We start from the raw sequence: 13065 nt of genomic DNA, 5'->3' as shown, positions 1-13065 counted from the left end.
TATATAAGTCATGTTGTTCTACGCTCCACCCATGTGAGGTAACTGTAAGTGTAATTTATCCCTAATTTTATTTAGGTTTATGAATGCAGTAGGGAACGAAATAGACTTGTTTTGTCGAATCGAGAAGGTTGCAAAGCTGCTAATAAATTCAAGTTCGTTAAATTCTCTTTAAAAAAAAAACTCATTCTTTTTGTCTGCCTAAAGCTCAACGAGTTGCCTAAGATTACTGGTTGTGTGCTGCAATCACTTAGTAATAGAGAGCAAGGGCAGATTTATAAATTGTCGATGGGTAAACTAATACTAAACATATATTTAACTGACTTGAGCTTGTTTAGGTGGCCTAATATTTGGATGGGCTAATATTAGTAATAATTTTTTATTTTTGTATTGGGCTAAAATTGGTTGTATTAATAGATTTTTTTTTTTTGGTGGGCTTGAGCCCACTTCTAGATCCGCCCTGATAGAGAGCATTGCACAAGCCTCCAATCTTGAGAGCTTTCGGTGAGACTACGGTGTTTAGAGCATGGGTCAAATTCTTATTGTTGAAGTGCTGAAGATCGAGATACTAGAGAAGTCCAACTGGTCACATTTGCTTGATATGTACGAGAATTAGTTTCTTTTTTAGTTTGGGACTTTTCAAAAGACCTGACTTGTGGTGGAATGGAAATTATTTTTCATTGGGATGCTTCTATTATAGAGTTTGAGATTGTGTTTTATAACTCCTTGGTAGGAAGTTGTGGGAATTCTTGTCGGATAAGAAATTGGTAATTGAAGACAGTATAAATAGAGGTGAGGTTGAGAGAACAAGGTGTGATAAAAAAGTGAAGTGGAAGAGAGAGAGTTGTAAGGGAGAAAGTTGTTACAGTTATAGGGTGAGAGAGTAGTTTTTATTGAAAAGAAAAATAGTCTTTCTTTGCCGGTGATGTAAGCAATTTATTAAACCACGCAAATCATGTCTTATTTGTGTGTATATTGTTTTATTTATCACTAAGTGAAATTTTAAGATAATCTAATGCATGGTACTTTTATTTATACTGGTGCAGGTCACTAAAGTGGTAACAAGTCCACTAAACTTTTTGAGATCAATAACTTTGTGACATGATTGTGAAAAATCTAGCTGAGCTTCACAAATTGTTGAGTTGGGATGGATACGAAAGGTTTAGATCGACTTGTTAAATTGGCTTATACTAACCAAAATAAATGGTGCAGTCATCATAGTTCTACATATGATATATAAATATGTTTATCCTATTATTTTTGGTCTAATGGAAAGGCGACATGTGGCGAGTTCCAATGAGCTTGCCACATTGGATTGGTATTTTATGTGAGATATATATATTTTGGGAAGATTATGAAAAATATATATTTTGTAATTGGCAACTTTTGGTGTCAAAACAAGTCCAAGTCGAGCTGTAATTTCAAGTTACTATATCGGGATCGACTGCGACTGCAGAATTGAAAGGTTGTTCAGAGTTACTATGACTGAGATCATTTGAGAAAGGTAAGAACAACACTTTAGGAAGAATTCTAAATAGGTTAGGACACATTCAACAATTGGTATTTATTTCAAAACTTATCATAGAGTGTTTTTATGCTGAATGAACCAAACAATTCAAGTCTGTCAAACTTGAACCGGTTCAAGATGCTCAAGATTGGCTTCGAAAAAGTTCTGCTAATCTTGAAACGGTTCAACCCCTCTGAACCAATTCAAATTGTCCTGATCAGGTTCCAACTTCAGTTTCCATTTCCTAAATTGTTTCCAAGTTGGCCTAGAATTGTACCAAATCCTATGCATGAAATTTTCTCTCAAACTCTATTTACTTTACTTACACTTTATTTTTGCTTTGTGATTTGATTTTAGTTTTATTTCAGTAAAATTAAAATAAGTAAAAATTAGATAAAAGAGCAAGTTAAATCTATTCACCATCCTCTAGGTTATTTATCCATATTATATTTCACAACCATTCCGCTGCGCACACTCAACAAGTGGTATCAGAGCCATCCTCTATACATTGAGTTGTTCCTTATGAAATTTTTTTTTTAAAAAAAAAAATCCTGTTTTTGTTTTCAAAATTTGATATGAATAGTGTTCTTAAAGAAGGTGGATCTATTCGACGTATTCCTTTGTTTGATGGTTATAACTATGCTTTTGGGAAACTTAACATGACAGTTTTCCTTATGACTCACGGTAAATATGTTTGGGCTGCAATTAAAAATTCACAAAGGATGGTGTTACCATTAAAAAGGAAGAGTCTGAGTGGACTCAAGCTGAGAATAATGCTCTAGAAGGAAACACCAAAGCTTTGTTTTCTTTATTCAAATCTGTTATCCAATCTGGTTAGCTCGTATTGCTCATTGTAAAATTGCAAAAGAGGCATGGGATGTACTTCAACTTACCCATGAGGGTACAGATGAAGTCAAATCTTCAAAAATTGAGATGCTTATGTTTCAATTTGAAAATCTTAAGATGGAAGAAGATGAAACCTTTTTTGAGTTTTATATGAAACTCAATCATATTGTGTCTGGCCTTCGAAACCAAGGAAAGAAAGTAACTGATAAGAAGATTAACAAGAAAAGAAAGTAACTGATAAGAAGATTAACAAGAAAATTCTTAGGTCTTTACCTGAAAGGTTCAGAATCAAAGTTGAAACACTGCAAGTAACTCAAAACATCACTACCATGCAAGTTGATGATGTTGTAGGTCATATTAAGAATTATGAGATGAAGTACTATAGAAATTCCCAAAAACCTAAGGTCTTAGCCCTAAAAGCTTCATAGTCTAACTCTTCCAAGTCTGAGGTTAGGTATGATGGTGAGTCTGATGAAGAAATTGCTCTCATCACTAGAAAGTTCAGAAATTTGATCAAGTTTGAAAAGATGAATGCATTTAAGAAAGGGAGAGAGTCAAGATTTATGAATAGAGAGTTTTCATCTAGGGGAAGTGAGAGACAAGATAAAAGGAGAGAAGAGGAGTCTAAAGGAACTGAGATTAAATGTTGGACATATGGTGGTATAGGTCATACATCAACAGTTTGCCTAAGTCCTAAAAATAGCTTTGTTGCAAGGAAAGAATCCAAAGATAAAAAGAAGGGTAATGCAATGAAAGTTTAAGTTTCTAAGGATAATAATACTTCTTTTTCTGATGATGATTCTTCTTATGATATTGATAATTCTCTTGCTTTTGTTGCTATTATGAATAATGATACTTCTAAAAGATTTTCTTTATATGATACAGATGACTCGGATTTTGAGGATATTACAAAACCTAATGATGAAAATTGTTATAAGGAAGCAACAAAGGAGAATTATGATAAAGCCTTCAATGAATTGTATATTACATATGTTCAAACGAAGAAAGACTTTAATAATCAAGGTAGAGAATTGAAAGAACTTGAGAAGCAAAGAGATGCTCTGAAGAAGGAAAGTGAACAGAAAAAGAAGGAGATTCAGAATCTTCATGGAAAGGTAAGATTCCTAAAAGGTGAGGTAAGTCAAGTTAATTCTACAAATGAATCTCTTGTTTCTAAATTGAAATTTCTTGAAATTGAATTGAAAAAGTCATAAGAAAAATTGATTGAATTTACTTTTGCGTAGATTAAACTTGATGATATGATTAATGTTGGTAAGAATGTGAATGACAAAACTGGCTTAGGTTTTAATGAGGCTTCATGTAGTAAAGAGGGTAAAACTATTTTTGTGAAACCCAATAACTTAAATGTGTCTAAAAATAAATTTAAGGTTATTGATTCATCACATGCTAATATATCTTATGTGCCTGCTATTTTGTATTGCACTTATTGTGGTAGGAATGGATATAGCCAATATTATTGTTTTAGGAAGAGAAGATATTCTTTTTCTGAATTTCATGCTTATGGTTCTTATGCCAAGAATAGGGTTCATGCTAGAAAGCAAAATTTTGTGAATCAACCCAAAAATTCGATCTCATGCTAAAAATTACTCCAACAAGAAAAAGGTTAGAATTGAAAAGTCTTTTCAAAAGTTGAATGTAAAGACTCTGTGGATCAAAAAGGAAGACTTGGTTAATTATGTGCACGTTGATGCTACGGGACTTGTTCCTATTAGGTCTATGGGTGCAAAAACCCTTAACTAATTCCTAAAGAGGTTTTATGGTCATGGACTATACTTTGATGAATATCTTGTTTCCATTGGACCATATCTTGTAATTTAGGATTTAGGTTCTTTTTCTTTCATGAGAAAGTGATGATCAGTTTTTTTTGTCAATGCATGAGTGATAATTATTTCTCTTGAATTAATTATTTTTGAATACAAATTAGGGACACATGATTATTTGATAAAAAGATTCTTGATGTGTAATCTATATGTTGAAAGACAATTTACTTTATTTATTTCTTTTTAGAGATGAGTCTCTTGAGTTCATATTTTTCATGTGCACTAGTCCAACTTTGAAAATTTAATTGAAAATCATTGTGAAGTTGACTAGGTCACATTGCTTATAAAAGCTATAAAGGTATTTTTTTTTTTTTTTTAAAGAAAAAAAAAAAAAAAAAAAAGGAGCATGTGTTTAAAAAAAAAAAAAAAAGAAAAAAAGAAAAAAAAAGATGAAATTTCAGCATGAAAAGAAAAGAAAAATCAAAAGAATGCTGAAAATCTTTGCTAAGGAAAATACTACCTATTGAGACTAGTTCGAAAGCTCCTACTAGATTTTGAAGATGAGCTAATTGAGTAAAAAGAAAGGAGGAGACAAGTCAAAATAAGGAATTGTTGTCTACTCTTTAGAGTGAAAGCCGCCTTGCTTAGAAAAGTTTACTCAAAACAATCTTATCTTGATGCTTTTCGATCAATATGGTTTGGACAGTTGATTAATGTGATTTAATTGAAATTGATGAGATTGGGTTGCACACACACATATGTGAACTTGCTAGGCAAATTTATAAATTTTTATAAAAATTGCAAGTTGAATTTCATGTTGTGATTGCATGCTTGAGAATTGATTTGATTGAATAATTTGTGGCGTCTATTAGGATTCAACTTTGATGCAAAAAAACACTATGAGTTATAAAATTTAGAAGTGGTACATATCTTACCTTAATCCATTATGAGTAAGAGATTTTGAACCTTAGTTATTAATGCTGACTAAACTTCAAACTGAGCCAAAAGCTAGGTTCTGTCTATTCTGAATAATCAATGTAAAATTATAAGATTTTCAAACCACTTCTCTCTCTATAGTTAGTGGGTACTAATTGTGGTGTTTCATTTCACAAATCATCTAATGAGATAGTATAGTTTGGGACCCTTTTATATAGCATTAGTTCATTAAAGTTAGTCTTCCCATCAAAGACTTTTATATTTTCATTAGAACACCAAGAGTTACAAGAAATAGTTTAACTTTTCATTAACTATTCATTAAGTGAACACTAATTTCAAGAGTTACCAAATGTTATGTTCACTTAACTCTTCATTAAGTGAACATTAACTTTAATTCCATTAGTGTCACTTAAGTTTATAGAAGTGTATGTAACTCAAAAAATGGCGTCATAAGTGTTTACAAAACTTTACACTTTTGGTCTTCAATACACTATGTGCACTTAATATTGGATCACCTTCCAATTAATTTCTTATAACCCTCTTTATGGAAGTATCTAGTATATCATAATATCATATGTATGATCATGTAAAGGCCACTAAAGTGATAAATTTCTAACAATGTATGCTTGAAATTCATAGAAATTGCTATATCATTATTTTTGTTCAAATATCAGAAAAATGAAAAAAAAAAATTGAAAAATGAAAAAAAATCCAAAAAGATTTTCCTTTTAGTTTTTATTAGGAATTTTCGTTTTTGATTGGATGGAGATATCGTGTGTGTGAGTTTGAGTATGATTGGTATTATATATTTTGTGGATGGAACATGTGTTATCTTGGGTACTTGTCTTTGGTTCCACTATTACTATATATCATCATGTTTTTGTGCTTACTGCAATCTCTTATGCATGGATGATAATTTTGATCTCTCTTCTTGTTAATTCTCCCACATTATTTCTTTTCCTTCTTTATTGAGCTTTATTTGTCAATTTGTAACGAAAAGGGGGAGAAATGTGCATATTTAAGGGGGAGAGTTTTTAGAATTAAGGGGGATATATATATATATATATATATATATATATATATATATTGATATTTACATATTGATATATGTTGATTGTTTATCTTTCTAAATTAAGCTTCACGGGTAGTTTTGTTGAACTACTGTGTAGATTACAGGTTACTACATGTGTTGAAGCTTCATGATGTTCAAGAAAAGTTCTGTTTTATTTCTTTGACAATCATTATAATTTATTTTTTCTGCTTGGGTAGATTACATGTTGTTTTTAGGGTTTTGTCACAAAATTGCCAAAGGGGGAGATTGTGAGATATATATATATTTTGGGATGATTATGAAAAATATATATTTTGTAATTGACAACTTTTGGTGTCAAAACAAGTCCTAGTCGAATTGTAATTTCAAGTTACTATATCGGGATCGACAGCGACTGCGGAATTGGAAGGTTGTTTAAAGTTACTATGACTGAGATCATTTGAGAAAGGTAAGAATAACACTTTAGGAAGGATTCTAAACAGGTTAGGACACATTCTACACTTGGTATTTATTTCAGAACTTACCATAGAGTGTTTTTAGGCTGAATGAACCAAACAAATCAAGTCTGTCAAACTTAAACCGGTTCAGCCTCTCTGAACCGATTCAAGATGCTCAAGATTGGCTTCGAAAAAGTTCTGCCAATCTTGAACCAGTTCAGCCCCTCTAAACCGGTTCAAGGTGTCCTGATCAGGTTCCAACTTCAATTTCCTTTTCCTAAATTATTTCCAAGTTGGTTTAGAATTGTACCAAATCTTATGCACAAAATTTTCTAGAGTGATTTAGGAGTGTTGTTCTCTATCTCATCGGAATTGAAGCATATATAATTGAAGATTCAGAAATTCCAGAAAAGCAGAATTCATTCGTTCTTTGTCAAATTCAGATCCAAAAGAAAAGGGGTGAAGCGATCACACTTTAAAGGGGTCAGAGCATTCATGGAGTGTTGTCTGATCTACCTACAACTCTTCTACGGAGATCAATAGTAAGCCTGAGATCGAGAGCTATTGGACGAGGAGTCGCAAAGTCAGTAATCGTCAGCAATTAGTTTTTGGTAGAACGATAAGGTGTGAGACTGAGTCAAAGTTTGGTATATTTTGCTTTAAACATAATGGATCGTTTATCTCATGACTACAAAGTCCAACGAGGTTTTTCCTGTTACAATTGGTCTATTCAACCAATTGAGGTTTCCTCGTTAAAAACCTGGTGTCATCTCTCAAACTCGATTTACTTTACTTGCACTTTATTTTTGCTTTGTGATTTGATTTTAGTTTTATTTCAGTAAAATTAAAATAAGTACAAATTAGATAAGAGAACAAGTTAAATATATTCACCATCCTCTAGGTTATCTATATATCCATATTATATTCCACAACCATTCCGCTGCACATATTCAACACTTTAATGTCCAAAAGAGGAAGTATAGTATGAAATTCCTGAAGATTGATTTCGTGTTGTCCACCAATAAGGAAGAGTATGTGGCGAGTTCCAATGGAACTTACCATGATGGATCGCAACTCTAATAAGTTATTACTGGAAGTTATGTAATATTACGTAGTAATTGAAATCAAAGACAAGTGGGCAGTACAATCCTACCATGTGGGGTTTTCTATTTTAAAAAGAAGAGGTGAGTCCTATTAGAACTTGCCATCTTTAAAGTGATGGCCCACATTTTTCTTATTTGGAATGAAGGAATTATTACATGAAAATACTAATATGAATGCAATCTCATGCAATCATCTAAGACAAGGTTCATCCAACCAATTGTTTTTCGACACATGGCGAGTTCTATGGGACTTACCATGGCTTATCAATTCTTTTAGGAATTGTTATTGTGCTTCCAAATAAATTCCAAATAAATGAAGAGTTACCAAAATTGGTAAGATTGAAGTAGACCAAGTCAGATGAAGGAGAACGTGGGGATGGATTTTCTCCTTATTTTTAGGAGGCTTCAACATATATTTTTGCTAAGTCAACAACGTTTGCTAAAGAAGAGGGAAGTTGGGTGATGTTTTAAAATGGTAAGTAATATATATATATACACACACACACACATATATATATTACCCACGATGAAGAAGTCGCTGAAATCATGGGGCCATGAAAGCCAAGACCAAACAAGAAAGTCCATTTAGAAGGAAGTTACCAAAGTCAGGGAAACATGATTTACAGAAGAAAAAGGGACGTGGGGAATAGTCTATATTTATGGATATATATTTATGTATATATATTTATATATCAGATATTACCCATAAAAGAGAAATCGCTGAAAGAAGGGGCCACGACGCCATGAAAGGAATGAAAGTCTGGGTGAAAGAAGTTACCAAAAGCTAAGGGAAACGTGGGAAGAAGGTCTCTGTGAATGGAAAGGCTTCTTGGATCATGGGACACTTGGCTCAACACAAATAAGTTAGTTGAAAGTGGTTCAGCTTCATATAGTAACTACCACTAACTGAGGGAAGTTGTCAAAGATGATGTATGACAGGGCTAAATTAATGAAATCATGGTTTGAAATAAAGGAGAAGACCATGCATGAGGGAGAAGACTAAGGAAGACATGGGACACGTGGCACAATCTGGACCATCCGATGGAAGTTCTCAACTGTTATTGAAAATCGTCGTCTTTCCATCTAGGCATTTCCAAAATGTGGGTAAAGGCTTGCAAGCATGCATTCAACCACCAAGAGCATTATTTATCAGTTGTACATTATGGGAGAATATGATTTTACACTTGTCAAATTGAGAAAAGGCTAAAAGATCATGGGACACTTAACAGTCTAAGGAAAGGCCATGTAGAAGCTGCTGAAACTGCCACACATCAAATTGTTGCATGAAAAAAGTCTATAAATAGGGCACTTAGGCTTAACTTGCTAATCATGTTCAAATCACATAGCAATACAACACCTTCAATTACTTCATTTCATGTTGTTGACCTTAAAGATTCCATCTAAGGACAATTTAGAGGTTTTGATGATAACAAACCATTAATGGTGTTTAAGGACTAATGTTTACATTGAGTGTTATAGATTATTCACATTCAAATGATGACCTCAATGAAGCACAAAAGATCATTCCAAGTATTTCATTACTTAAGATCACATCTATGGAAAGCAAAGGGGACAAAAGGAACATGAAGTTGTAAGGAACCAAATGCAAAGTCCATCCAAAGATAACTTGGACTACAATGAGCAAGAAAGCAACTCAAAGAAATGAAGAAAACAAGTCTACCTGAAAGCCTACACGATCATATACAAAGCATGAAGAAATGGGTAGATAGGATGGTGAGTATTTATGATTCAATGTTAAAGTATTTATGAATCCATTTGAAGCTCATCTCTATAGGACCATGCATATCATATCATCATTCATATGCTCCTATATCCATTAGCAATAAACTATGCACTTCATTCATATACAATTGACATATGGAGTCTTTGCTAAAGAGTGAGTTAGTTCAAGCTTGTATAAGTTTTGAAAGAACTCATCACTTGTGCTAGAAATATTAAGACCATGCACATCAATCATATAATTCATATTGGTCAACAATTAAGGCATGAGAAGCCTTCATTATCATGAGTTAATAACAGACATTAGGACCCCAGAATGCGCGTCATGAAAAACTGTGTTTTTGGCTAAGTATGAAAAATGAATTTTTGAAATAATGATTATTTCAAAATAATTTTTCCTGGTAATAACTCTTTATACTTCAACTAGCCTAAATTTATTTTATCAAATTTTTTGACCAAGTCTACATTGGTCTACATAAGGATTCATTTTTACCAAAACTGTCGGAAATCTAAATTTAAACTAAAACTGAATTTCTACATTTTGATTTAGTTGAATTTCAATTTTCTAATATTTTTTATTGAATCCAAATGGGGGGTACTTCCTTATTTACATTGTAAACTTAAAGTAAATGGACTGTTTCATCTATTATGTGCAGATGTCCTGTGCACAGACTGTTTCATCTGTTAACTTAGAACAAAATTCAGAAACAGCAGTTCTATTTTGGTCTACCGAAATACAGGACCAACTCAGTTCGGTCTACCGAACTAAGAAAATGAAAAGTTACTCTAGGAGTTTCAGACGACCAAAACTAAGAAGCCAAATGCATTAGCTCGTCCGATTCTCACAGAATGGTTTGGAACAAAGGATGAAGGAGTTTCGGTCGACCGAAACAAATGAAAAATTACTTCGGCCTACCGAAACAAAGAATGATGGCCAACCTTAACCATTTCGGATGACTGAAACACAATGATGTTTCATTTCGGTCAACCGAACCTGCCCAGATTTGAATCTGAACTGCTATTTCCTCTCGGGCAGTGTGCACAACAGCTATATTTTTGAATTAGCTGCTGAAACTCTATAATTAGAGTAAAGGGACTTCAGGATTTAATGTTGCTACACTTGAGAGACATCTTCAAGCATCCAAAGAACTTTTGTTCTTCCATTCATACATCACATATCATTAGAAGAGTATTGAGCTTCAATCTATTCATATATATACTCTAGAGTTAGCTGAAAGTTGTGAGCTACTATTTACATATCAATCTTTGAGAGATACATTTGTATGCAACAAATTTGATCTTCAATTTGTAAGGGCTGGTGTGGCCCAAGGAAGAAGAAGTAAGCTAGCTTCATATTTATAAGGGTTGGTGTGACCCAAAAGAAGACTAAGAGAGCTTGTCTCTTAGCAAGGAGAAGCAAGGAGTTGCTTCTAATCAAGGTTTACTCTCCACTCGTAAGGAGGTGCCATAGTGGATTAAGAAGTCTCAAGATGAATCTTGAGCCAAGGAGTAGGAGTTTTCGAACCTCGCTAAAATCGCCTTGTGAATGTTTGCAAATCTTTCTTCCCTTATCTTCTTTACATTTATGTTATTAATTACTTATGCCTATATATTGATTATTACATAATTGTTAGAAGGTTTTAAGTAAAATTTGCAAATCAGAAAATTGGCTATTGTTTGTCATAGACTCTATTCACCCCCCTCTAGAGTCAATACTTGGGCAACAATTGGTATCAGAGCCTAACTCTAATTAAAAGGACTTAACCGTCTTAGAGTACGATCATAGCCAATAATGGTAGTATCACACTCTTAGTAGGACAATCCATTTATATGCCTCCTTGTTTTGATGGAAATGATTATATCTATTGGAAAATTAGAATGAGGGTATTTCTAGAGAGTATTGATATTGATGTATGGAAAGTTATAGAAAATGGTGATCATATCACAACCAAAGTTATTGAAGGAAATGAAATTCCTAAATCAATAGGAGAATGGGCTGAAAATGATCATAGATTAATTGAATGCAATGTTTTAGCCATATGCTGTCTTTATTGTGCATTGAGCAAAATGAGTTCAATAAGATTATCTTTTGTAAAACGGTTAAAGAAATTTGGAACTCACTTGAATTAGCCTATGTTAGAACAATTCATAGTAAGGATTCTAATATGCATATGCTTATTGGTAAAAATGTGTCTTCTAGCATAAATGAAAATGAATCGATTAATGAGAGGCAATTTACTTCTTCTAATATTACTAATCATGTGAATGATCTTGCTAGAACTTATTTATCTTCTTATAGTAAAGAAAATGAAGCAATTCAAAAGAAGAGTAAAACTCTCCATGGTTCTAGCAAAGAAGCAAGTGACATCAAATATATGGTTAATTATCATGAAGATGTTGCTCTTTGTCTCATGGCTAACGAAGATAAGGTAAACTCTAACCTTGATTCATTATGTGATGAAGATGTTTCCTATAATGAACTAGTTGATGCACACAATGAATTACTTGACTCTTTTAAAGAATTGCATCATGTACTAGTAAAAACAGTTTTGAAAGGAAAATCATGATCTAGTGCAAAAACTTGAAAAGATTCAAATTGAGAATGAGTCCTTGAAAAAGGAAAATGAATGTGTATCTTCTAAAGAATCATCATCAATTGATCTTATGTCCAAAAATGAGTCTTTAAAAAAAATCATTGATGATCAAAATGATACTTTAGCAAAGTTCACAAAAGAAAAGCATTCATTTGTGAAGAAATCTTTTACATGCAATTATTGTAAAAATTTGGGACATAAAATTTATAGTTGTCCTTTTAGAAAGAAGGCTAGAACAAAGAAGATTTGGGTTCCAAAAGGAACTTATGTTCCATTATCTAACTTTTACGGACCCAAGAAAATTTGGGTACCAAAAGAAGAATACTTGAATTTGTCTTGTAGGATTGCTTGATGACATCCTCTTCATTAAAGGATTACCAAGGAAGCTTTGCACCTTGAGCAACTCCAAGGTTAAGATTCATTATAGGAGAAATGGCTTCTTCATAATGGTTGTTCAACATTCATTATAGGAGAAATGGCTTCTTCATAATGGTTGTTCAACATGGGATGTGAGAAATGTTCCAAATTCTTCACTTTCAAAGCAAAAGAAGCATTACAATTGGAACAACTACAAAAACATGGTCATTGGTATACCTCATAGAAACTTTTTATTGCTTGACTCTTTTGGTATGTTAGAATCATTTATGATCAATAAATTATTGCTAAATGAAATCAAATCCTTAAGTTTTTGGTCATTATACATGAAGAGTTCCTGAATGAATTATGCTAAAAATGAAGACTATAATAATATGCTATTTATTATGGAATTCTTATCTTCATTCTCCAAGTGCTCATTATTTATGAAAACTGTTTTTAATGTATGGTTTATTGATTGAAAATGATTTTATTCATGCATTATATTTAAATGAATTACTTGGAATTGTATTTAAAGAACTACACTTAGAAATAGAGAAATTTCGCTAAAAAGTGTAAATCTTGTGAAGGAACTAACTTTTTAATGAGCTAACACTCCTTGAAAATGAAAATTTGATTTGGAAATAAATGCATCTTCCTTCTAATTGTTGAATCCTTAAGGATTTCTAAAATGGGAACTTTATTCATGTTTGACTACT

Source organism: Cornus florida, unplaced genomic scaffold, assembly GCF_030987335.1.
Source record: "Cornus florida cultivar Cherokee Brave unplaced genomic scaffold, ASM3098733v1 CherokeeBrave_3.0.0_Hap2_Chr03, whole genome shotgun sequence".
In the NCBI taxonomy this organism is placed as follows: domain Eukaryota; kingdom Viridiplantae; phylum Streptophyta; class Magnoliopsida; order Cornales; family Cornaceae; genus Cornus; species Cornus florida.
Note: the sequence above shows the minus strand (reverse complement) of the source record.